The sequence below is a fragment of the Panthera uncia genome, chromosome D2 (assembly GCF_023721935.1).
Source record: "Panthera uncia isolate 11264 chromosome D2, Puncia_PCG_1.0, whole genome shotgun sequence".
In the NCBI taxonomy this organism is placed as follows: domain Eukaryota; kingdom Metazoa; phylum Chordata; class Mammalia; order Carnivora; family Felidae; genus Panthera; species Panthera uncia.
Window position 1 is genome coordinate 21,470,809 of NC_064818.1, and position 27,792 is coordinate 21,498,600.

The following is a 27,792-nucleotide window of genomic DNA, read 5'->3' on the forward strand; positions in this document are numbered from 1 at the left end:
AGAGAAAAGAAGATGAACACAAAAACCAAATTCAGATCACCTGTACTCTTTGAACCCTATTTATATGAAACCAGAGTGAGACCTTCAAATAATGAGACTGAACTGCCTGTTTTCCAAAACGAAGACCAATAGAAAAGATTAAAAAATTTTTTTTTTGTTTAGTATTTATTTATTTTGAGGGGGGGGGAGGGGCAGAGAGAGCGAGGGAGACCCAGAATCAGAAGCAGGGTCCAGGCTCTGAGCTGTCAGCACAGAGCCTGACACAGGGCTCAAACTCACAAACCGTGAGATCATGATCTGAGCTGAAGTCAGTCACTTAACCGACTGAGCCACCCAGGCACCCCAAAAAGATTTTTAAAAATTCCTATTTACTACAGGTAAATTTCCCAAGTGAAAAACATAATAAAATTTCAAGTGTTTCCATTCATGTTTTGAGATAGGTCAAGCATATTAACCAAAGCCTTCTGAAGTTCAATAAAGCAAATGAATGACTGCCAGTTAAATTATTACCAGGGATAACATGCTAATTATAAGGTCTCTTTTGGTCTCTTATGATTCAGAGTATAATTTTACTTTTTTACTTTTAGATTAAAAAAAATTTTTGTTTATGTTTATTTATTTTTGATAGAGACAGAGCACAAGTGGGGGAGGGGCAGAGAGCGAAGGAGACACAGAATCTGAAGCAGGCTCCAGGCTCTGAGCTGTCAGCACAGAGCCTGATGTGGGGCTCAAACTCACAAACCATGAGATCATGACCTGAGCCGAAATTGGACGCCCACCAACTGAGCCACCCAGGTGCCCCATAGATTTAGATTTTTTAAAGTAAACTCTATGCCCAGCATGGGGTGTGAACTCAGGACCCTAAGATCAAGACTCACATGCTCTACTGACTAAGCCAGACAGGCTCTCTTATTTTTACTTTTTAAATAATTACAGGTTTATAGTTGCTATATTGATATTTTTATGACATATCAGTCTTACAGTTAACCAAATATCAGTTGATGATGAGGTCTTAACCTGTAATTGGATCTTCTCAGTGTTCTTGTGATCTATTCTGTAATAATACAGTATATAACAGCTTATACAGGACAAAGCTGTTATATAGGACAGCTTATAACAACCCCTTAAATGCTTAAAAGTATCTCTTAGCTAATTAAGGTTTTAGGGCTATTAGCTTGAGTTGGGGATATTAGTACATTTTAAAAAAGATGATATATGAAGGTTTTATCAATTGTTCTCCATTTCATTTTTAATTATTTTTATATAATACTCCCTAAGAAAGATTATTATATTGTATTGTAACAACTGTTACAAATTATTTTGCAAAAATAGGCAAGAGGGGAAGAGAAGGCTGTCAACCCTGGTAAAAATGGAAAATGTCCTGCTTAATCTTTACTGGCCATTTTCAGGACTTTGCTTGGGATTTATCTATTATGCATCCAAATCTATCTACATGGCACATTTTAGACAAATTGAGGTTCCAAAAGAAATTGAGTGTTTTAAAGTATCATGCTAAATAGTAAAGCTTTCTCAAAGATGCTGTGCAGATTCAAACAGCTCACAATTTTGTTACAATGCTTTTGAAGCAATAACACCTTTGAGTATGAGATACTGTAATTTAGCAGTTCTAGATGACTGCATAATCTCTCCCTGTTGGGTTGAAATTCTGCCTTCTGTCTTTTCCTAAACTTGCACTCATTTATCATCTATCCAGACAAAATATGTGCTTGGACTTTCTTCCATGCATACATGGAACTGGAAAGTAATCCCACAGAATGGAAAATGCTGAACTTCTCATAAATGTACCACTGACCTCCCAATTTAGCCTTTTGGCATGCATGATCTTGATGTATTCTTTAACTTTTCATACGTGGATGTTTAACATCTTGCCTTTTAAATCTGTGCGTAAGATCCTTAAGACCACAGACCCCCTGATAAAAACTTTCTTAAATCTTAGAGAGTGCCATGACAGAAAGTACACATGAATACTTATTATTTCACTGTTTTATTTAAGAGAATGGTATTTATTCTTTTGCAGCAGTTGGGCCATTTCATGTTATTACATGAACTGTAATCACCATGTTATCTTAGGCAAGTCACTTAACCTTTCTTTGCCCCAACTTCCCTACTGGAGAAGAATTTTTCAACTAGAAAGTTTAGGTTTTAGAGTAAGATGGGATTTTAAAAAAATCCTATTTCTTCCATTTACTAAAAGTAGGAATTGAATATATTATCTAACCTCTCTACACTTCCAATTCTTCACCTGTCTTATGGGGATCAAGAGAGTGGTTTTACTCCACAGGATTTTTTGTTGGTTTTTGTTTTTAGGTGCAGATGAGAACATAAATGTAAAGAATGCAGCACATTAACTGAAAATAAAAGGAGAGCTATTATTATATCAAGTTTCTTCCAGCTCTAGAGTGTTAAGATTAGGGTAGGAGTAAAACTTTAATAATCAAACACCCAGATCCCCAGTATCCTCAATGATTCTGGCATCACTCTGATCCCAACATAAAAAAAAAAAAAGTCAAAGTACAAACTTATTCAAGGTCCATTTTAGTGCCATTTTACTCACAGAGTAAATAGAATAATTTTATTAATCATTGAACTTGTGATGTTCATAACTGAGTCCCTGAAAAAAATGTTAAAGTCAATTGTTTTAAGACAAATGACTAAGAAACCTGTTCTGAAATACATGCTCAGAATTAGACACAAGCTATGTCCATGGGTTTGCACAAAGACACTGACCTGGCTTGCTGGAAGTGAAGAACAGAACACCCTGCTCACAGCTGGGCTCACCTACATAGAAAAGAGAAACACTTTATAAGACTTACTTCTGGCCAGAAGCACACGGACAACCACTAACATTTTCAACACATAATTTTCTGTCCCCCCACCCCCCAAAAGGGCAGAATCTGCTTTACTTTTGCCAAGTGCCAGTGTTAAAGTGGCATTTCTTTGGGTCAAATACATCCTGAAATAGCTAGGTTAACATTTTGTAGCATTTGTGAAAAATGTATTTCTGAGCATTTGGGGATGATACAAAAAAAGCTCTTGGCCCAAACCCACGGATGGGAACAAGGAAAACCTTACAGGCATTTTACCATACAGAAGTCATACACGTGGACACACTACTCTTCCTAAATAACATTTTTTGGCTATATTATCATAAATAAAAGACCATATGCTTCTAGGTTTTTCCTTTCAAGTTATATTTGTATAGTTTATAAGTTTATAACTTACAAAACTCGTCATTGGGTGAATGACATCAAATTATTTGTGTTTCTATTTTTACCTCTGTGATCACACACAGCACTACGTACTTATATTTGCACTACCTTCAAAATTTGGGATAAAAACAATCACTGGGCAAGGTCAGAAGAATACTGACCATGATTTTATTGTTTCCCAATAATCATTTCAAAGTCTTCCACACTGAGAGGAACTGGTTAAACCCCTTTCCCACTATATCTACATATGATCCAGGAATCTCAGAGGCAACCTCATATAATAATTGCCTGCCTACTCCACCTGCAGAGCTGTAGGCAGACATTATTTATACCGAAAATAACTCGTGTTTATTTTCTACCAACCAGTGACTCTTCTGCATCCACAAAGTTATTGGAAAGGAAATAGAATTCCAAATTTTAAAGAGTGTTTGTAAACAAACTTATCAATGTATGTTTAGAAAAGCCTGGAGCTTGTAGGAGGTCACACAAACACAGCCTATTGGCTATTTATATCTGCTGATAGTGAGAGGACTTTATACAAAGATGAAAACTACCAATAACAATATTTTCCTCAGTTTAGAGAGGATACACAGGCCAGTGTAAACTATACAGCATAGCCCTGGTTGAGGATGAGGGAGCCCCAAACTAGAGAAACCTCAAGTTGAGCATCTGGCTGGAGTCCAGCAGAACTGCATGAACAGAACAGGTTCGGGGGAGTTCAAAGTCAAGGCGACTCTTCTGGTCTTAACTTCCTGGATCTTCCTAGGCCTGGATGTCTTTGTATATATATCAACCTTCATGCAATTTTTCCCCCAGCAAATGTGTACAGTCAGCTCGAAAGGCACAGCTTGTGTGCTGACGTGCAAAGCCAAGTCAAAACCCTGCGCTTGGCGCTCCCTTCTAACTTTCTGGCTTGTCCAAGTCTAAATATTGACATTGCTCCTCAGTTGAGATGTTTGATACTGCTGAGGATAGAAAAGGCTCAGCTAAAAGTAGGATCTAATGATATATTTTTACATAGTTGTGCCTTCTTTCCACGTCTCCTTCCTTCCTTCCTTCCTTCCTTCCTTCCTTCCTTCCTTCCTTTCTTTCTTTTCTTTCTTTAGAAAGGGTGTTGGATTCCCTTGTCTGCACATCTCCCCTTCCCCACCCTTCACGCCATTGTTCTCCCCGAAAGCTGAGCACACAGAAACAAGGTAAGGTGTTTTGCAAGCCCCTCATGGCAGCTCCTCCTGTTGTCACAGCAACTCACAACAGATTCCATAGACACGGGATTGGGGGTGGGGAGCGCCAAACTGTGGGCTGACCCGTCAACTCTCCAGGGGGTGCAAGCGCTAAAGGGACTAGCGATCCACCTTTTCAGGTCCTCCGGCTCCCCACCACTGTTCTTCGAAGGAAAAGAGCCCTGTCGTCGACGCGGCACCACCCCCTCCCTAGCGCCGCCAGCCTGCTAAGGGTGCCTGTTGTACATTTTCTCAGCTCCAAGAAGGGGTGCGGCTGTGCGGGCGCTCCTAGAAATCTCTTCGGCTTGCCTCTGCCGTGAGGGTTCCCGGCCTCACAGAGAGGCGAGGGCGGCTCCCACAGCAGCTCGGTCCCACAACTCTCTCTCGGGACGCTGCGGGCCGCTTGGCGCGGCCCCGAGGCCCCCACCTGCCCCCCGCTGGGGCCCGGGCGGTGGGGAGGGGGGCCCCGCGGCGGCTGCTCCAAGAATAAGTTTCATACCATCGCGCACTCACGACACAGAACCTACCCAGAAGCCGAGCGAGACGCGAGCTCTCTCCGCCTTCAAGGGGTGGGGGGAGTAGGGGGGGGTCCCCGCCACTCAGCAGCAGCCACGACTGCGCGCGGTCGCGGGTGTGCGGGACCCCTGCGCGCCGCGTGCAGCCCGCCGCCCAACTTTGCACAAAGGCAGCATGGCACTGCCTCCCGGTTCGGGGTCGCCCGGCGCCGCGGCCGCTCTTCCCGGTCCGGGGGAGAGGGGCTCGCCCTATTGCCACCCCAGCCCTCCCCGCCTGCTTGTGCCCCCACCCCGCTCCCGGGCGGGCCAGCCTGGCGGAACCCAGCTGCCGGCCCCGAGCTCCGCCGCCGTGGCGGCCGCCGCTCGCACTGTGACGTTAGCAGCCTTCGCGGCTATTTATATCCACACGATTGGATTTCATTCATGAAACCAGGGCCTGGTGTGTCTGTGCGCTGGGGCGCCGGTGGCAAAGGTGCCTCAGCTTTACGCAGATCCGGGGGGGCCCGGGCTGGGAAGCGGGCTGCCCGGGACAAACAGGCGCAGAGCGGGGAAACCCCGACCCTTCTCCCACGCGGCAGGGAGGGTCGGGTCAGGGCGACCTGTGCCCCCTCTCTATTCCCCAGCGCCCCACCCACACCCCTACAACTGCTGGCCCTTTGTCCCAGGCTCTGGAAAAGTAAGTTGGGCCACTAACCGGCTGGGCAGCATGGCTTTCTTCCCCCTAGGAGCTGACCGGCCGCGGACTCCGAGGGAGGACATTGGCTTTTGTTTCAAAAGCGAGCCCAGCTGCTGACTAAGGACTGTGTTAGCCCAGCCTCCTCCTCTCCTGGGAGGTTGCACGTGCTGCCGGGCTCCCCCCTCTGGGTTACCTTCCTCTGTGACTTGGGGTCCCCGCAGGGGGCGTAAGCACGACTTGGCTGTCCCCTGAACCGAGGAAGGAGGGGGATTTACGACCTCCTACAAATGGCTGAGTGAGGAAGTGAAATTGGCGTCGGGCGCTCATGGGTTGTCAGTATTCTTGGAAGGCCAGGACAGTGCATTCCTCCTCATGAACTTTCCCCCCTCTTCTAGGCTGGCCGTGACCCCTGAGGACAGGACCGGGGGTAGTTTTCATGCATTCACATAACAAAAACTTATTGAGTGCTCACCCAGTGTCAGGTGCCCTGCGAAGCTCTAAGAGAGTGACAAGGAACACAGCCAGCTTTGTCCTGGCCCTCAAGGAGCTTTCAGTCAGTCAGTCTGCTAAAATCAGGGTGCCTTAAACCTCCTTAGTCCTGGCCTATAAAGAACTGGGGGATAAAGGTATTGATGTGTTCAGCTGCCTTAGGAATTTATTCATTTAATAAATCTAGATGGCTGTGTACCAAGGGGGATACAAAGATGGCAACAATGTGCCCTTAGTCCCCAAGGAGTTTTCAGGTACTGTGTTCCTAAGGTGTTGAAAGGCTAGGGAAAAGGGAGCCTTTTAAGGGCAACTGCTTTGTTCAAGCCATCCCCATTGAACTGTCTTTGGAAATGGAGTCATGGGTCCATAATCTTTGATATCCAGAAGAGAGAGAGGGTAGTGAAAAGTCAAACATGGGGATCTACTCTAAGAACTTCAAGACAGAGACCTGAGGAGGTGATCGTTTACTTGGCCCAAAACAGACCTCCCTTAGTCTATTTAAAAATGACCCTATTTTGAAAGGTTTAATCAATAGATTCTTTTCAGGAACACATTTCTTGGGAAAAGTTAATTAACCCTGTTCATTGCTGGCAATCAGTCCTTTTTATTGCAAGCTATTTCTCTTCAAACTGCCCTGGGGACTAAGAAATAGGGTAGAAATTCAAAAGAAACAGGAACCAACATGTATTGCAGCACTCATATGTGGTAGGTGATAGTCTAGGAGGTTTAAAGCAATTTTCTCAATTAATACAAATGATGAGGTGGGTGCTATTATCATCATAACAATTTTATATATGAGAAACTAAGGCATGCAGAAGTAGGTGTTTGTTTTTGTTTGTTTTTGTTTTTTAGATTTTGACAGCTGCATTTGCACCAGCATTAGCCTGGCCAAGACCTTCTTTTATCATTAACTTGCTTTTTGACATCCTTTCTTTCATTTCCTAAATTATAAATTAAAAAAGAATTAAGCAGCATGCTTAAGCAGAAGCAAGTACTAGGACCAGAAAGATACCTATACAAAGATACCCATACCCACTTGACAGGCTACCTACCATTTGCCATCCACCCTCAGGGGACACAGAGGCTCACTTGGTCTTCCAGAAGATGCTTCTTATAATAGGAGCTAAATAACAAATAGTCATCATGGAACTACCCAGTTTGATGTCTAAATTTGAGGGAAACTGACAGGAAGAACTTTCAGGAAAATAAACTGGTGTAAATGGTAAATCAGATAAGGCAGAGGAAAAGTCACTGTTCCAGGAAGTCCTTTCAAACAAAAGCAGTGATCTGAGGAAGAGATTGCCATAATGGTGCTTTGTAGCCCCCAAATGTTACACAGAAAACCCGATTCTGTAAAAGTGGGAGAAAATGAGCAAAAAATACAGACTATATTATGCCAACAAGAGCGAAAAGGAACACAAAGAATCCCTTGAGTCACTGCTATGAGTGTATCCTCGTTCTTATTACCACAAAATAATTCACATTTAAATACTAAAATTGTTGCATGGTAATAAAATCAATACTATTAGCTTTTAATAAACATTCAAAATTGGTACTTAAGCTTAATTAAACCAACACTGTGTATTTAAACACTTTTGGAATTGCTTGAAAGCGGTGTAAAAACTTTTGACTAGCTTTTATGGTTAAATATTTACCAAAGTCATAGGATTAAAAAAAATTCCCACAAGCAAGAAACAGAACTGTTCATTATCACAAATGAACTTCCTCCTCCTACCTCTTTGTATTTGCATCCCCCCCAACATTAATCTGTCCTTCATCACCAGAGTTTTGCCACTGTGAGACTGTTAAATTAACCGGTAGCATACAGTTGACTTTTTTTTTTTTAATGAAGCATAATGCCCTTGAAGTTCATCCAGGGTGTTGCATGTATCACTAGCTCATTCCTTTTTATTACTAAATAAATTTCTATTGCATGGATGCATCAGAGTTTGTCCATCCATTTACCCACTGAAGGATGTTTGAGTAATTCTCAGTATTTTGCTGTTACCAATAACACTTCTGTAAACATTTGTATATAGACATTTGTATGAACATGCGTTTTTATTTCTTTGGGATGAATGCCAAAGGATACAATTGTTGGGTCATATGCTAAGAAACTGTCAAACAGCGTTCCAGAGTACCATTTTACATTTCCACCACTAATGTTTGAGAGATCTAGTTTCTCCACATTCTCACCAGCCTTTGGTATTATCACAATTTTTTTAATTTCTTTTTTTAAGTTTATTTATTTGAGAGGGAGAGCATATGCACACATGCATAAGCAAAGGGCAGAGAGAGAGAGACAGAGAGAGAGAGAGAGAGAGAGAGAGAGAGAGAGACAGAGGCAGAGAGAGAATCCCAAGCAGGCTCCATACTGTGGAGCCCTATTGAGGGCTGGAACGTTAACCATGAGATCATGACCTGAGTCGAAGTTGGAAACTTAACCAACTGAACCACCCAGGCTCACTATTTTTTAAAAACTCACTTGTTCAGTAATTTTGTTGGGACAACACATTGTTTTAATTTTCATTTCCCAAATGTCTAATGATTTTGAACATCTTTTCTTGTTCTTTTTTGCCATCCATATCCCTTTTTGCTGAAATACCTGTTCATGTCTTTCGCTGATTTTATAATCGGAGTATTACTATTTTTAATTACTGAGTTTTGAGAGTTTTTTCAAAAATATATTCTAGGATAATAGAATTTTCAAAGTGCAAATTAAATACTACCGCAAGACAATTCTAATTTCAATACCATCACTATTGTTCAACATTTCTGTTGCCATCAGTTTTATAGAGAACATTCTCAGACAGTTACATGAAGTATTCTAAAGCACTTACATGAAACTTCTCTAGTGAGAGCCCTTTCAGGGTTTTATAAACCAGCATTTCAGCGGTGGGTAACAGCCTCAGAACGGCCAGCGCCAGCGCACGGGGTTGCAGCCCAAGAGGCCGAGGCCCCGCTTCCGCGCAGGCGCAAACGCTCCTCCAGCGCCCAGGCCCAGCGAGGCAGCTGCCCCAGCCGTGGGCGCCCTGAGGAGGACAGCCTTGCGCGGTAGGCGTCATCCCCCTTGGACGTGGGGAGGGTGTCGTTGCTATTTGGAGAATAGTATCCTGGGTGGCGAGTTCCAGGTGTTCCAGAGAAATTTCATGGGCAAGTACTACCAAGTGTTGAGCATGTGGAAGGGAATGAACTCACCCATGTGTTTTTTTTTTTTTTTTAATTTTTTTAAACATTTATTTATTTTTGAGACAGGGAGAGACAGAGCATGAACAGGGGAGGGTCAGAGAGAGGGAGACACAGAATCCGAAACAGGCTCCAGGCTCTGAGCTGTCAGCACAGAGCCCGACGCGGGACTCGAACTCACAGACCGCGAGATCATGACCTGAGCCGAAGCCGGCCGCTCAAGCGACTGAGCCACCCAGGCGCCCCTCACCCATGTTTTTAAGAACAGGTGCGTTTGGTAGAAAGATGCTAAAAAAAACAGCTGTTGGAGCAGATTCCTGGAGTTACACGGCAGCTCACGTAACGGCCAACAACTCCGCTGCACTGTGAAAATGCTAGTGGCATAGTTGATCTACTGACCCACATTTTTGGGTTTTCTGGCTTTTAAAGAAACGTTTCTGGACTCCCGAACAGAATAGGGTCTCTGGGCCCTGGCCTCAAGCGGTGGTTTAATGGCGACTTGCTTGTACATCTTGCATGCTAGAAGAACCATGACTCTAGCCCCCGCTGCCTGGCAGTGGGGTCGGTCTGGTCAGTGGGGTCCGAAAGGCTGGGTGCGGCTCTGGCTAATGATGACAGGCAGGTAAGATGGACCCTGGTGTGGGTCTCTTCACTAATGCCAAACATTGAAGGCTCAGAAAGGAAATGACCTGAGCCTTCTGGCATCTCTGTTTCTCCTGAAGGATTTTCTGTATTCAGGAATTCTAGTACTTCTTCTGCCAGAGTAGATACTTCTCCAAGGTGTCAGACTACTCCTAGGCCAGATGTTGTCCAGCATTCTGTAGGGAGGGTAGGGGCCCATCCCTAGCTTTCATGTAGTTGATACATCAGTGAGATGGAGACACCTGAGGTCAGTGAATCCTTTCTGTCCCATATACTACAGGCAGGTTTTGCATGAATCTGTATGTTCATAGCTTTTTCACTTGGATAAAAGTAAAAACCCTTAAGTCCAAGTAGCTAAGCTGTGTGTGTGTGTGTGTGTGTGTGTGTGTGTGTGTGTGTTTGACTACTTGGAAATTTATCTCAGGTGTTACTCAAACCAGTTCTTGAGATCTCTGAAGGTTCTACTTTCTGTTCACTGTTTTGGGGAAATCTTGTCTGTGGGAATCAACAGAAAGAGATGTCCTTTACCTAAAAACTACAAGTGGAAATGAACTCCTAGTCTTGGGTTTGTGGTCCAGTTATCACTGTTCATCCTGATTTAGTCTGTATGAGAAACTTAAAAAAAATTTTTTTAATGTTTATTTTTGAGAGAGAGAGAGAGAGACAGAGCACAAGCAGGGGAAGGGGGGAGAAAGAGAGACAGACAGACATGAAGACACAGAATATGAAGCAGGCTCCAGGCTCTGAGCTGTCAGCACAGAGCCCATCACGGGGCTTGAACCCACAAACTACAAGATCATAACCTAAGCCGAAGTGGTAAGTTAACCGACTGAGCCACGCAGGTGCCCCTGAGAAACTTTTTTTTTTAAAGAGCCATTTAAGTATAGATAGATATAGAAAGTATAGGTAGATGGACAGACAGATGAATACATGAATACTTAAAATAATCTAGTGGATCCAATCTTGGAATTTTCATGATACCCTTTTAAAGATAGAAACATTAAATATTAGGTACTTTTTAGTTCTATGAAGGCAAACATGTTTTTCATATTGGAGTTCCTGTTTTACTGGGCACTAATGGATATAGGCTATGTGCTGGAAATTGACACAAAGGTATTCTTTTTTTTATAGCATGTTAAATATATTTGTGCAGGTTTGCATAAAAATCCTTTCTGTATGGGGTGCCTGGGTGGCTCAGTCTGTTGAGTGGCTGACTCTTGATTTCAGCTCAAGTTATGATCCCAGAGTTGTGGGATCAAGGCCTCTGTTTGGCTCAGCATTGAACATGGAGCCTGCTTGAGATTCTCTCTCTCTTCCTCTGCCCCTCTCCCCTGCTTGCACTTCTCTCCCTCTCTCTCTTTAAAATAATAATAATAAAAAATCCTTTATGGATCCGTTCATTAGGTTTTCTGTTGGCTTGGGGTGAGTCTGGCAAAAATGTGATTTTTGCAAGCTCCGCAAATCTAACTACATTTCTTCCTGCCCAAATCTCTCATACCAAGATGGTGTTCTGCTGGTCTAGCTCAGCATGTGTAAGAGGAGGTAAAAAATAGCTTTTGTGGTTATCTGCAGGTCTTTCTTTAGTATGGCATTATTAATTGGAAAATATATGTTATACCTTTAGAGAGAAGGAAAACACAACAATCTAATGCACAATGTGTGTATTTGATTTTTTTTGAGTATGATTTTTAAAGTAAAGGTATGATTCTTTCATAAAACTATGAAAACATGTATCATACCTCTAGTAAGCAGAAAAACACAACAGTCTAATGCACAATGTGTATCTTTGACTTTTTTAAAAGTAAATATGATAAAAAAATCTGCATGTGAAAAAAAATCTGCACATGAAAGGGGTATTTCTTTCAGGAATAAGCTATATTTCTAATATTAAAAATGTGTTAATGCTAGACTTAAGATTTACCTAGTGAAAAGTATATGACAATATTTATGTATCATAACATATTTAAGGCTATCTTGCCTGACCAACTGTTTCATACAAAAAATACCAAACTGTTTCTCTTCACGAAACGAGTGAAAACAACAACAACAACAACAACAACAACAACAAAAACCCATCACCACCAAAACTCCAGAAAACCCAAACACACATAGTGTACTGGAAACAGTAGGAAAATATAATTGTATTTTGGCTATCCCATCAATGAGCCACATAATTCTGTGCTCATCCCTTAGTCCATTGTATCTCAAAGTTCCATATATAAAATGAGGAAAAGAAACATAACTTTATAGAAGTTGTTAAGAGGACTATATGAACAAATGTTTGTGGAAAGTGTAAATATGAAGCTCTGTACACACTGGTAAATGTAAAAATGGACTCATCATGAGGCCACTTAAAAGCACTGTGCAGCACAGAGTATCACTTGATTTGGGAATGCCAAAGATCAATCCTATAGGAACTATCTCATTCCCACAACTCATCTCTGAGTGCTGACTGTAAGTATTAGACATAATAGCTTCCACCAAACTCTCTCCATAAGGTAGAAAGTTTAATATTTGAGATTTGACTTTTTGCTCTGCCAGTGATTTGCAATTGCTGCATTTTCTCCCATCCATAGAAGTGAGCTAAACTACATTCAGAAACTAGAAAAATAAATGGACCACACAGACACACACAGCCCAATTCAGAAGAATAATTCCACCTATGTTCGTATCACATTTTTCTGCTTACCCAGCATCTCTAATATACATGTCACTTAATCTTCATGACAAGCTTGAGAATTATCTCAAATATGAGAGATGGGAATGAAGTTTCCTAGACAGTGACTTGCTCTCCGTTAGTACAGGGGGACCAGAATTCTAACCTGATCGTCTGGCCATGTGGAAGTAACTATTCTGAGGTAATCTAGTGCACAGTAGACTAACTTGTGTGCAGACACCACTACACAACTTACATATGGATACAGGGTTGTAAGAAACACAAGTGGCCTGGAAGCAGATCCACCAGTCAGCCCCTAGGAAGAAAGCTGAGTTGTGGAGGCTTTTCCTTCATTGGCATTTGCCCTCTTTTCATAATGATTCCTTATCTGAAAACACAGAGGAGCTGACTCCTGGCCCTGGAGACAAGAGCAGCTGTCTTTGTGCACACAACTGAGTCTCTCCTTAGTGCTGTAAATATTTATGTTTGCTGTAATATTTCACATGACCTCTAATGTACCACTTGGTCAACTCCCCTTTATGGACAAGTAGTTACCTGCATCACATGTGAGTGAGATAAGCAGTTAGACGTCAAGATCGATACTGAAGGAGCACAATCCCTTAGCCTGTAAACATAAGCTGATGAGTCCTGGGCTCAGGCACAGGTTCTCACTTCCCATCCTCCTGTCAGTCTTAGAAAACACTGAGGTTTTGCTGAAGGGCATGGCAGTGTCCTTGTGTTTCCATTCCTACAGAGCCTTGAACAGCAGGGTGGGCAAGAAGGCCCACATTGAATGGTTTTCAATAATGTTACATGAGAAAGCTTGTACCTTAGTTCTACCTTCTAACTACTCATATATACAGGCCACCTGTGTTACTTGTGAAAAAGCTGCAATTTTAAGGGAAAACTACCCTTCATGGTTTCATTTGTTCCACTGTAATCACGGCCAACATTACATTGGTCATTCGTGAAAAGGCACTATGAGGTTCTGAAAGTGTTTTGCAAAGATTGAAGTGTAAAAATAAAAAAATAAGGTACTAGTATGCACAAATAATAGTAGTAAACACCAAGATCACCACCAGACGTTTTAATCCATAATTATATTAGTATTCAGTAAGCACCTGCTATGTGTTGGGCATGGTGCTAAATGCTTTCACATTGACATTAAATCCTTACAGTGACTTTATGAGAGAGGTACCACTATCATCCCCATTTTATAGATGAAGAAACAGGACCAGAAAGGTCAAATCACTTGCCAGAGGTAAAATACCTATTTAAGTATTATTCATTCTAAAGTTCATTTATTTTATTTTGAGAGAGAGAGAGAGAGAGAGAGAGAGCGCGAGCGTGTGTGAGCCTGAGAGGGGGAGGGGCAGAGAGAGAGGGAGACAGAGAATCCCAAGCAGGCAACTTGCTGTCAGCACGGGGCCCAACATGAGGTTTGATCTCAAGAACCATGAGATCATGAGATAAGCTGAAATCAAGAGTAAGCCATTTAACCAACGGAATCACCTAGGTGCCCTAAGTATTATTCATTTTAAAATAGGAACTCCTGATAAAGATTCTACTTCCATATAATTAGCACTTCATATTTATGATTCCTTATTTATTCAAAGTAATGCTGTGTATATGACAGTGTATGGCATTGCATTGTGTCATTGGACACTAATGGGCCACAGCGTCTCTTAAACTCTAATATCAAACTCAGGTAAACTACCTTAATACTTTGTATTTTAGAAACCTCTGGTAGGTTAAAGGTTAAGTAGAGTTGAAGGGTGCTCATTTTTATGGGACGACAGTTTCAGGATTCCCAGGGTCCTTGACAAGATGGCCAATACCTGTGGGTCAGGTGTGGATGAGTGATATGGCCTCACCACCACCATGTCACAGAAAGCACATAATTCATGGAAAAATATACGATGCAATCCCCAGTCCATTTCTTGATATTTCTTGAAATTAAAATATTGCTCTACTTCCTAATGGAACAAGTGGCATATACTATAATGGTTTCACCTTGTGCCAGCAATGTCAAGTTGATGAGATAAGAGGGGAAGGTTATGCAGGAAAAACCCAGCTCATTTTAACAGATGATGTGATTATGAAGTCCGATTTAAATATATGGGTAATACAGATAAGGCAGGGACTTAGGCTCCTAGTGAGCTTATCATTCTCAATTACCAAGTGAAGGGTATTTCTTGATTTTTAAATATCCACATCTATCTAGTGAGGGAATAAGCTGTATACGTAAGAACTCATTAGTTTGAAAGCGATGCTTCTTTCTTCCTCATTCTTGGCCAACCTGAAATCCCTGTTGAAGACGTGGCATCCCTTACTCCTTTCTCTGAGTCACACAGCACCTGAAGGGACAGTGGTATTTGTATGATGGGTACTAAATGCAAAACCCACAGGCAACAAAGCAGTACCTGAGTGTCTTCTTAGCAGTTTGCAATAGTCCAATCCAAACGATACCTCTTTTTAATAGTAAAGGTGATGTATCATCTGTGAATGGAAGTGGTTCTTCTGATTTCTATAGAACAAAAACTGTGCTCTTATAAGCACTACTGCTTGTACCGTGAGATTATTGCTGGGCTTGATGTTTTTTCTCAATAACACACTTGAGGTGACTAATGGATGAAAATAAGCATATACATCCTGCACAATAGTTTATAAATAGAAACACTAGGCACACAAAAGACATACTGGTATTCTTTTTAAATTTGCACTCTTGCATACTATACAATAATGGGGGACTGAGACACTGGGAGATACTGAACCACCTTCTGACTGATGAAGGAAACATTAGCTTATATACAGTATAATTAAAGCTTTAAATTTATTTTAATTGTATTCTGTTTTATTGTGATTTTATTAAGCTTCATTACTAAAATGTAGCTAACTTAATTAGCAACTATATTTTGGTAAACTTAGCAACTATAATTTAGAACACTTGATTAACTAGTTCATCACCTTTTTTAAGCCCTACCAAATATGTGCACAATGATAAAGATAGCCTTGTTGACTTGCAAGTTAGATAACAAGAACTTGAGATTGACAGTTATCAACTCCTTGTGGGAGAATTTCCTTGAGCAAGTCAAGTCACTTCTCTCAGGGCTCAGTTTCCTCATCTATAAAATCAAGCACTCACACTGGAGCATAAGAATTTATTTCAGTCTTGCATTCCAGAGTGACTTCACTACTTGTGTTGGAATTATTATAAAAAGGCCAAATATAGTTGTTTCAAAAGTGTGTCATACTTTTGTTATTATGAAAGATTCAAGAAACATTCAGCAAGCATTGAATGAGTTCCTTGCATGTACTTATTACTAAATTAAGCTGAGTTCCTTTAATTACTCACTGATAGTCCTCATTTGGGTTGGGGTTAAAATACAGGACACCCAATTACATTTCAGTGTCTCATGCAATATTTGGGACATACTTATATTAAAAAATTATTGATTGTCTGAAATTCAAATGTAACTGGGTATCCCGTTCTTATTTTAATTAATTAATTTGCTATATCTGGCAATGTAATGGGTTGGAAAGGATAAGGAACAGGGAGAAAAATTGGATGGAAGGAAAGCAGACAAAAATATTTTTGGAATTATCAAATAGTGAATTTAATAGTAAATAGGAGATATATTAATCAAGTAGCTTTTCCCAATTCTCTTGGAGCAGTCCTGAGTGAAACTCTATTAATAAAGGGGAATAGACTTTGTTTATAAATGGTCAAGTAAGTTTGGGAAATACTTTGCATTTTGTCCTCTTCTTAAAGTTATATTTCTTATTGCAAGACTTCTCAGGATGTTTATATGTGACAGTAAATTATGCAATGATAAGAGGAAAATAGCCTTATGCTGAATAGCCCATATTTATTTGATGAGGAACCCTTCTTTTGATATTAGAATACCTATCAACAATCCAGTGTTCCACTGAATAATGCACTTCCTGAACATCAAAGTAAATAATAGAAAAACAGTGTACTGGTGGGGCATTCATTTCAAAGAACTTGATGTGGAGGCTTCCTTCTGATTGGGCAGACATGTGGGTCACTGTGGTCAATTATTCAAGGAATAGCTGTCCTGGGTTACCCCAAACCACAGATAATTGCCAGCTATCATTACATAGCACAAATACATTCATTTAAATTGCCAGTCCAGTATACACCAGCAGTGCTGATTATAAAGCAGTATAACTATTTAGGGTAATATAGAAGCACTGACACAGTATTAGAAAGCATTTTCTTAGTCTACATTTGTGGTCTATAACTTGTAGTCAGTGATAGATACTCAGGAGAGTCCAGTTTTTGATTGCATAAGAGATAGGAACCCACATGTGCACCAAGTTTGTTTGTTGTTTGGAAAAGAATTTTGCTGTTTTAACAATTAAGGTATGCTATTGTGGCTGATGACGTATCTTTCATTTAAACATGTTATTAAATTAATAAAAATTTTTAGACATTAGTTTTCTCAACGGATACATCAAATTACTCTCATGTGGGATTCTACAAAAGTTTTAGTTGGGACTCAATTGTTTATAGGCTGACAGTGCTCTTCTGAATGACTTCAGCTGTTCCCAAACAGTTTGGTGCTGTGCTGTACCCACCACTAAGTGTTAGGAGTCAGCTCAGATTCCCTCCTCCTCCTGTCTTCCAAACCAACCTGAATCAAATGCTATATGGTACTGAGAATGATGCAGGTCCAAGTGAGTAAGTAATAGAAGGGAAGACAAAACACCACAAAGTTTTTGGATAATCACAAATTTAGTAATCCAGTTCTGAGTAACTGAAAGATTTTCTTAATAATTTGTCCAATGATAATAACACAACAATATTTATTGATTGCTTACTCCATGGCTACAGACTGTTTAGTGGTTTGCATGTTTTATCTCATGTAATCCTCAAGGCGACCCTGTGAGGTACTTTTATCCTCTTGTTCAGGTGGGAAAGCTGAGGTATAGGGATGTCAGTCACTTGTGCAAGGTCACATCCCTAGAAAGACGACTTCAAGGATTAACATCCTAAGTCTAAATTCAATCCCAAATTCATACCTGTTATATAGTACTGCTGCAAAGTGGAAGGACTTACTGTGAGCAGATACCACTTGTGAGTGTATTTTCTGTGCTTTGCCAGAATAGACACAGATTTCACTGTTAATCGGATTAAAAAGTCAGTAATTGGATCCTCAAAACATGTGGTTAAAAGAGTCAGTGCAGGGAACAAAAAGGCTAATACCAAATTAAAGGAGGTGGAAAAGTCAAGCACCTCTAAGGAAGAAATCACAGGGAACTTGACTTGCTTCCATTTTTATATGTATAAAATCGAAGCTTGAACACATTTAGTTTCAAGCACAGTGTATTAAAAGAATGCTAATGCAATACTAAGTTTTCTGAAAAATGCTAAACTCTCATTTCTTTTAAAAACCAAAATTTCTGTCGCACCTGGGTGACTCAGTTGGTTAAGCATGTGACTCTTGATTTCGGCTCAGGTCATGATCTCACAGTTCGTGAGATGGAGCTCTGCATGGGGTTCTGCCCTGAGAGCACAGAGCCTGATTGGGATCCTCTGTCTGCCCCTCCACCGCTGCTCTCACTTATTTGCTCTCTTTCTCAAAAATTAATTAATAAACTTTAGCCAAAAAAAACCCCTCCAAAAAATTCCAAAATTTCTGAGCTGGCCATCTTGCAGAAGAAACTCAACAGGTTTTAGTTTTAAAGGGTTTGGGACCTTGATATTACACAGGTCAGAGGAGCTACATTACTTTTGATGAGTAAGCATAACTGGATCTTTAAAAACTTGGAATTAAAATATTGTTTACATATGAATTTCTAAAATATTTTTATTTGAGAAAATCTCACAAAATATCAACTATCAACCATATTTTCAACAGAGAGGACCATATTTTCAACAGAGAGGACAATGTGCAATGGCACATTCTGCCTGTGGGTGGTGAGGGTGTCAGAATCTTCCAAGAAGTGTCCCAGAAGGAACATCATTAATGTTAGGCCTTGAAGGATGACAGGGATTCTCATAGGAAGAGAGAGGTGTGGAGGAGAGTCTGTGCAGAAGGAAGAACATTAGCAAAGTTCTGACAGTAGGAAACAGTATGATAGTTTTCAGTAATTAAAAGTAATCTGTGTGGCCATGTTGCAAGGTGAAGTATAAAGATTACCCAGCTATCCAAACAAACAGAACCCTTGGATGTCATTCTAATGAATTTGCTTAAGGACACAGTGAAACTATATGAGTGACTTTTAAAATTGTACTTAAATGAAGTGTAGTTTGCATACAGTGGAATGTCTATAACTTATGTTCATTATCTGTAAATACCTATGTGACCACCACCTGGATCAAGATGAAGCCGTCATTAGTACTCATGACAAAACTTGACATCATGAGCATATACCCACAAATCCTGAACATGTTATCAAATAAAAAAATATTAGCAAATCTAGCAATTTAACAAAGGACAACACATCAAGACCAAGTGAACAGGAATGCAAGGTTGGTTTAACATTCAAAAACCAATAAAGTAAATCACTATATTAGTAGAATAGAAAACTATATGATCATCTCAATAGATACAGATACAGTAATTGATAAAATGCAAAACCCATTCATGATAAAAACCTATTATCTGAGTATTTAAAGCAAGGGAAAGGCATGGCCAGATCAGTGCTGCTTAGGGTAGAAGACCTTTTCTGAAGCAGTCATAGATTTTGGCCTTGGAATAGGGAGCTAAGGATGACATTCTCTAGGAGAAGCTTCCAGAGATATGGGAGAAAGCAAAATCCACAGATCTCTAACTTTACCACTTGAGAAACTGTGCCAAGTGCTGACTGCCAAGTGAGCAATAGATTTACTCCAGACCTCTTTAAGAGCAATGCAGACAAGCATAGGACTCAGACAGAGTCCATTAAAAATGTGATTGCACTACACATCACAGGCAGCAGTGCTAATGGATATTGTTTACATGTCTCTGAGCCTGGCTGCTGTATGCTGAAACAGAAATAAGACAGAATAAAAAGCTGAAGAGCTCAGGCCTATAGTGATGGCTCAAAGCAGTAAAGGTAACTGGTGGAAACCTGAGTCCCAGTTTTGTCTCCATTCTCCAGCTATGTGTCCTGTAGAAAGACAGGTTACTCCTCTGGGTCCATTTCTGTGTCTGTGAAATAAACAGATTAGCCTTGGTGGGCCATAAAATAAGTCAGATCTAGGTTTCAATCCTGGCTCTATAGCATCTATGTGACCTGTGCCTCAGTTTCTACATCTGTATAATGAAAAGAAACCTCAAAGTGTTTCTCTATAGATTAAATAAGCTCATATAAGTGGAGCTGTTAACACATTCACTGAACATGAGCTCTCAATAAAAGTAGATGTTATTAATGTTTTTAAGAATTAGCTATTAGGCTTTAAAATGCCACAATGATAAACAGTAGACTGGAAATACTAATTTGTTCTGACATGGAGATTGGTAGGTGTTGTGGAAAGCTTTGAAATTCTGCATAGCCTGCCTATCATCACAGGTGGTACTGTAAGAAGCTAGATAATTTTAGCAGGAAGGAAAACAGAGGGTAGATATTCTTTCATGATTTAATCTTGGTAATGTACCTATGCTTTCATTACCATGTGCAAAAAACTATGATGGTATTTCTTATATTTTGATAAGTACTAAGTGAAAAATCTAATTAAATGATGTGTCCATAGAATTTCTATAGAATATAATTAATGTGACAACCAGACCCCCCTATTGATTATGGTGGTGAATTTAATCAAATAGTATGTGTATTTAAGTAATTCAACAGAATTTGCTGTCCACAGACACACATGTGGTTTTTGCCAGTTGTTAATAAGCTGTTCACAGGAACAAAGTACTCCCTTTGAGAACTAGAAATTTAATCACCTGCATTTGCAACTTCACATACTGAATCAAATAAATTAGACTGCTTTTTCTGAGAATCATTTTCATAGTATCCATCTGAGAGTTTGAACTACTTGGTTGGACCATGTATTCAAACTGAAAATACTCATAAGCAAAATGTAAATGATACTACTTTTGGATCATGCCCCTACTGTGCACTTTGTAGTCTTTCTTACTTGTGGGCAGTTATAGCCCACGTTGTGAAGGGCTTGTGGTGACTACAGTTGGAATGCACCTTCTGTGGTCTCATCAGCTGTACTGGCAGCTTGGCTACTCCCACAGGCCTGTACCCTTAGGCGCCATTGGCTACTACTCCGTTTTTTATCACCTCTAATACCCATGAACTGGCCATTTCAGGAAGACGCCCTGTCACCATGGTGTCAACAGGGCCGACAGCAGGATTGTGAAGTTTTTTTCAAACTTCTTTCTGTAGCCCTTCCTCATTTTTCTACTGACTTGGGGTTGGGTTTGTGGGTAGGGGAGTCATGACTCTGTCCTGTACTCAGAGAGTCAAGTGAGCTTTACTCAGACCCTCTTTTCCTTATAAGCCTTCAATCAACCAGAGAACAAGGAGGGGTGGCTGCCATTCTCAGAGGGCCCTGGGATTTCCTGTATTACTTCAGTTGTCCTCTGTTGATGCTCAAGGGACACTGTGCCATTCTACGCAAGTTATACGCAAAACAGCCCACACCAACATCATCCGGGCCATGTAGGAAACCTTGTATTCAATGAAACACACAACAGTGAGGCAGAAAGAAGTCTGCATAAAACTGCCTGACAGAGTGTTAAAGTAGAACACAGGAGAGGGAAAGCCCAGTCTAGAATAGGTGGCATTGGAAAGAAAAGTGCTTTACTGGCAGCCATGTGGCTTTGGAGCCGGACACCCCCGGGTTGGAACCCCAACTCCACCGCTCTCTAGCTGTGTCATTCTGGATGCATTATTTAGCCTTGTTGGGGCTCTGCTTCCTCTCCCTAAAAAGGAGACCTGTGTGTTGCCTACACATAATAAAAGTACCGCTGTGCATATGTTACATGTACATCTAAGTAGGCTGCCTGGTGTAAGAAAATGAACACAACCATGTGGTAAATACAGCCTCACTAGAATGTCACGTAGATCTAGACTCGGGTGAAGAGACCTTGCCTGGAAAGAGCTCAGCTATTTTCTAGCTATGTGACCTTGGGAAACTCCCCCAAGCTTTCTAATTCTTAGAAATGTCTGGAATGGACTTAACTACACCCACCTAGGATCAGCATGAGTTCAAGTGCATTACTCTGTGTGCAAGTGCTTTTACAAACTGTAAATTCTAAGCAAGATAGGTTATTCTGTGGATATGTTATTGCAGTGCCATTAAATGTAGTGATCATTTATAATGTTTTTAAGGGAACTGGCCATTTTTCTGCACCCGACATCCAGTGGTAGGACTACTGTGAGTAGAAAGTTTCAAAATGAGCCACATGGTAGAAAATGTCTGCTGATTATATGCAGTTAGTGGTCTAATTCTTGTTGGAACTAACATGAAAATCATCTGGTTTTCCCTGGCTTCCAATAGAAACAGGAGATACTTTCCTGCAACAGATAATATATCAGAATATACCCAATGGTTATGTGTTCTTTTTAAACATGAGCACACAGAAAGAGCAGAGGAGAGAGGAATGATTAATGTTTAATAGTAGTCATTTTATAGACTCATTTCAAATTGCAAATGCAAAATAAAGTTAGGAGTCCAAATTAGCTCTTATACTCTTTCTACAAACAATTTTTTTTTTGACTTTTAGGGGAAATTTCCACACCCTCAGAAAGAAGCAAGTAATGTAGTGTTTTTTTCTCCTCATAAAATGTCTAGTGTAAATGTCTAGATCCTTATAATTTTCTGTTTTTTTCTAAAGAAGTTTTCCACTTGACAAGTACTTAGAAGCTTATCTGTCCTTTGATAAGGTCTTAAGATGATTTACTATACCTCTGGAAATAACAGTTGGCTTAGTCAGTTCTGGGCAAATAGAAATAGTTTTAAATATGCTGTGGTTCCTGGTCCAGTGGTAACAATTTTGTTCCCTGGGTTAGTCCTGGCTTCGTCAGCCTAACCTGTCCACTGACAGTACTATGATCCTGCTACTTTAAATCTTGAAAGTAACTTCACTTAAATTATCCACCAGTTTCAATGTACTTAAACAAATACGTCATTCCTTAGAGTTAGAACATCATAAATGATCACCAGACATATTGTTAGGACTGAAAGTCCATTTTCTAGCATCTCAATAAAGCCTTGATTGTAATGCAGACTGAAGGCCACAGGTACAGAAATGGTAGATTTCTCCCAGGAAGTATTGCAAATATGTATAATTCCCAGCCACAGTGATCTGCATAAACAAGCAGCCACATAAACAGACCACAACATTTGGTTTGACTAAAAGTTATGGCAAGAATGTTCTCAGAGCCACTCACTGCTGTATCGGTAGACAATTTTCATTATCCTCTGCTCTATACAGAAAACCCAAATGGCTTAGCAAATATTGACTGAATTATAATTCTGACATCATTAATCTTTTTCTTCACATACTTGAAGTGCATGTTGCTCCCAATTTCACAAGATGAAAGTGAATAAAAAGTTTGATCAGCAAATAATCTGAATACAATAAAAGAGATCCCAGAAGATAAATTTACAGGTATTCTAAGAGGCTTTTAGGGCAACCTTGCAAAAGTCTCTTTTGAAAGTTGCACCCTTTGCATAAAAATGTCTCTGAGCAGAATAAAATATTTAAACAGCAACATTAACTAAAAAAGAAAACCTCAGCATTAGTAAAGTGCTCACTCAGGCTCTCCCTTCCTATTTAGGAAGCTTCCTGTGGTTCGTCATCACCTTTTAAATATAAAGTTATGTGTTCTGTTGGAACAGGACAAGGATTTCTTCAGACCTGTGGGCCTCCAAGAGAAAGCCAGAATGTTTGTAAAAGGCGCAACAATTTTTGATGTTACATTGCTACCACAGTTTGTAATTATTTGGGTACATTACTGTGTCATCCTTCCCTGTATCACATAATTTAGTGTCACTTTCTTAATTATAAGGTTCCTGAAGTAGTTTCTCTGTTCCACACATTACTAAATGCAACACCTGATATATGGTTCCTACACATTAGGTAATTCTTGAGTGAATAAATGAATGAATAGGTATTTGGTAATACTATGGTTTATTTCAAACCAACTAAAGGAAAAAATTGATTTCTTTGCTTTGACACATCTTATAATTTTTTTCCCAACCATCTCAAGCCATTGTCTACTCCAAAATGCATGAAAGGTGCATGATAGGACAGTTAGGATGTGGATGTGTGTTAAGTGATATATACACTTTCTTTTCTTTCAATCTCTGTAAAAACATACTTCATGCAACATTCTTGTCTAATATTTAATGGTTTTGCTAGTTAGGTACTCAGAAATAAACACTCAGAAATATCATTGTCAACTTGCTTACAAAAGACAGGTGTGTGAGAAATGGCAAAGGGACTGGAGTAGAGGCTGGCGCCAGAGGGGATACAGGACTGACCAAAAAAAAAAAAAAAAAAATCTTTTCCTGTGTTTTGGGCCACCGCTGCCCTCTAGGGGACATATGGAAAATAAGCAAAGTCTCTTAAACTGCCAGAAATCCGAGAAGACCTTGGAGAATCATCTCATCTATCCAACTTTTATTGAGGAGGACATAATTAAAAACTAAAATTACTTCAAGGCTAGCTGTATAATCCCAAAAATATTTTTACATTTGCATGCTTTTTTAGGATTGCCTGAATTAGAGTTACTTTCAACACATAAAAAATTCTCTCTTTTGTCTATCTTAATTTTCCTGCAGCATTTTAAACATGCTATTTCTTGTCCTGTTAAGGAACAGCTGTTTACTATGACTAACGTGTTAGTCACTGTTTGTACTTGCAGCAGAAACCAGAAACCCCAGCCCTTTCAGTCTTTCTTTGTAAAGTTAGTTCATACAGGGAAAATGTGCAAACATTTCCAACGTTGTGTAATTGTAACTCATTTCTGGACAAAGAAGCCTCACTAATTCAAAGTGAAGAGCAAATATGAACTTGTGATTTTCACATGGCAGATCCAATTTGAAATACCTTCTGATCAAACTTATTTATATAAAACTTGAAAAATTGGGGGTAATGTCTATTGTAATCCTATTTTACAGGCAGAAATTAATCTGCTTTCATTTCTAGAATCTTGAAGCATAATTTATATGATTAATACAAAATGAAGTTTCTGGAAGTAAATATTTGGCTTTAAGAGAGAATTTCATCATTTTAGGGCAATATTGCAGAATTACTTACAAAACATCTATTTGTTCATGTATTTAACATTTGTTGAGTATTCCATCACTCATAACATACTATATTAAGGATTCTAAGTGTACAAAGAAATTTACCATTCAGAAGAGAGCATAATTAGTATTACAGTATCACATTGTGCCCTGTATTTAATTGTATTCAACAAGTATTATTGAATGCTTACCTTTTATGTATATTATCTACTAGATTTCAAGTATCTCAAGAATAGGGAATTTTGCTCTTCTTTGGATTATAGTATGTTGGATGATTTAATTTCTTAAGTTTCATAGTAGTGCTTTAAGCCTGTGTTGTTATTCTCAGTTTATAGATGAAATAAACTATTCAGTAATTCTTAAGCTAGCACGTAGTGGAAATTAAACCCAAGTGTGTCTGTATCCTTGACATTATGATTCCTTCCTGCTTATGTGCCTGGTGTAGCACCTGGCACCTAGTAGGTGTTCAGTAACTATTTGTAAAATAATTGTGTGCTTTTCCTTAGTAGTGTGCAGTTGACAACACAGGTTTGACCTGTGTGGGTGTACTTAAACATGGATTTTTTTTGATAAATGTAGGACAATGCTGTAAATGTATTTTCTATATGATTTTATTAATATTCTCTGTAGCTTACTGTATTGTGAGAGGACGGTATATAATACATATAATATACAAAATATGTGTTAATTGACTATGTTATTGGTAAGGCTTCTGGTCAGTAGCAGGCTATAAGTTGTTAAGCTTTTGGGGAGTCCAAAGTTACTCATGGAATTTTGACTGTGTGTTGGGGGGTGGTTAGTGCCCCTAACTCCTATGTTGTGCAAGGGTCAACTGTATTCTTTGCCTTTATTTTGGTATTTCAAGTGCTTCAAACAATTTTGGCACATAATGGGTCTTCAATAATTAATCATTGGATGGATGAGTGAATGAAGATTTCTTGGAAGTCTTTTGTGAGTATTTTCCCACTACCTAATTCTTATGGTATAGCCATAATGGTAGAATAGTCTTAAGATTGAATGAGACAAGTATTTCGTGAGATACCGTATCAATGGTAGTCTCTAGCCAGCTATGCTGGAATTCATTTTCAGTTAAACTAAGGACATCCGATATGTTATTGACCTGCCTTGTTGGCAATTTTATTGTCTAAAAATTTGAATTGAGGGAACTGATATTTCAGAAAAAAATGAAATTCTAGTTCATGAAGGGGAAACTGGCTGGCCATGTGGAAGTAATAGGAATTTTATAGAACAATAAAAATGTAGTTTTAAAAACTGTGATGGGGATAGAAAGTCTGAAAAATATCAGACAAATATGGCAAATTTATGAGAACAGATTTTTAAAAGTTCAGGGAACAGATTAGAAGAATTCTACAGCACAAGAATTTGAAAGGGAAGATGCCTTGAAAAGATTGAGAAGTTAGCAGAAATTCTAAACATACTCCCAAACTCTTAAGATCAGTTTTTCCTAGTATTAGGATTGTGAGTAATTTCTTTTATTAAATTTTTTTTAACATTTATTTATTTTTGAGAGAGAGAGTGTGTTCACAGGTGTGAGTCAGGAAAGGGCAGAGACAGAGGGAGACAGAGGATCTGAAGCAGGCTCTGTGCTGTGAGCGCGGAGCCCAATGTGGGGCTCAAACTCACGAACTGTGAGATCGTGACCTGATCCCAAATCAGGAGATGGCTGCCGGACGAACTGAGCCACCCAGGGGCCACATAAGTAACTTATTTTAAGTTTTACCACTTTATTTTTTTACCTTGTCTAAAATTTTCAGATTATCAAAGCGTTGCTGGTTATATTATATTCTACAGAATAAAAAAATTTTCTTTAAAACAAGCCATTTCTACCATTATTAGCCATTTCTAGAAATTAGTTGTACATAATTCTGAAGTGAAAGAGAAGACAAAGAAGAATCCACTTTTTTCCCCATTTCTGAGTATTTGTCACTTCATGCATTGGGCATATGTTTATTGAGAAACTTCTGGGTAGCAGCACTGTTCTTGGCACTGGGGACACTGATGTGAATAAGGCCAAGTCCTTGTTCTTAGAGGGCTTTTTTCTAGGGGGGAGAAGGACAAAGAAGGTGTGTCTTTAATTGCATGCAGTAGTGTGTGCTTTTAAGAAAACCAGGGCTGAGTAGGGGAAAGGGAGAAACGCAGTGTGATTGCTTCAGTCAGGGTGGTCGAGAGGCCGTCTTTGAAAAGATGGCACTTCTTCGTCAGGGGCTTGAATACTATGAACTGGCCTTGGGAAAAGTCAGGTGAAGGGTTGTCCAGGCAGGAGGACAGCAAATATAAAGGGAAACCTGCAGATGACCTGAGACCTGTTGAAAAGAACATCCGGATACATGTTTGCTTTTTTTTGTGTTTGTTTTATTTTTTGTTTGTTTGCTTTTTAAGCTCATGGAGCACGTTGTTGTTCCAATAAAAGATGGACATGTAGCTTAGAGGTGACAGTAACACTGATGGATTAGAAAGAGAGCAGAATTGTAGGACTTCTGTTTTCTTTGTGTCAAGGAGAGACTGGGGATGACAGACTGCTTCTGCTGAGAGGGAAGACAAGATGAACAGAGAGGGTGTAAGAGGATGCCCACGTTCTCCATGCCTTCCAGGACTCTTGGTAGTGGGAGCTGTGTCCCTGCACATCACTTTTTTTCAGTCCCTCAGAAATGACAGCAACCTTGGGGCAAAGAGACAGTGTTGGTGTTTCTGTAATTCTTTTGAGTATCTCAAATCTCAGTTACCAGGATTTTATTGAAATGTGAGATTTGTCATCATCACCTTCTTTGTTAGCGTGTTCCACCTGAAATTCTCCTTTCCTTCTGGCTTAAATTTCCCTAAGGAGTGTGATAAAAGGAGAGCTGTAGGTTATGTTATGCTAGCAGAGGAGGGGCCAGGTCCTAAGAGAATTTGGTCCTGGAGATGAACAAAAGGGAACAGAGGAACAGAGAA

At 39.8% G+C, this 27,792-nt stretch overlaps 1 protein-coding gene across 7 annotated transcripts in view; it reads right to left on the bottom strand.

Annotated features, from left to right (window-relative positions):
• RHOBTB1 (Rho related BTB domain containing 1) overlaps window positions 1-27,792 on the bottom strand; it is a 122,294-nt gene that overhangs the window by 60,877 nt on the left and 33,625 nt on the right. For 4 of the 7 annotated variants that reach the window (XM_049646123.1, XM_049646119.1, XM_049646120.1 and 1 more), the window contains exon 3: window positions 2,749-2,799. The gene's annotated coding sequence lies outside the window, so the exon portion shown is untranslated. Of the gene's footprint in view, window positions 1-2,748; window positions 2,800-4,585; window positions 4,698-4,980; window positions 5,064-5,662; window positions 5,801-27,792 lie in introns of those variants that run through there. The other 3 variants (XM_049646124.1, XM_049646122.1, XM_049646125.1) reach the window with 3 other exon arrangements.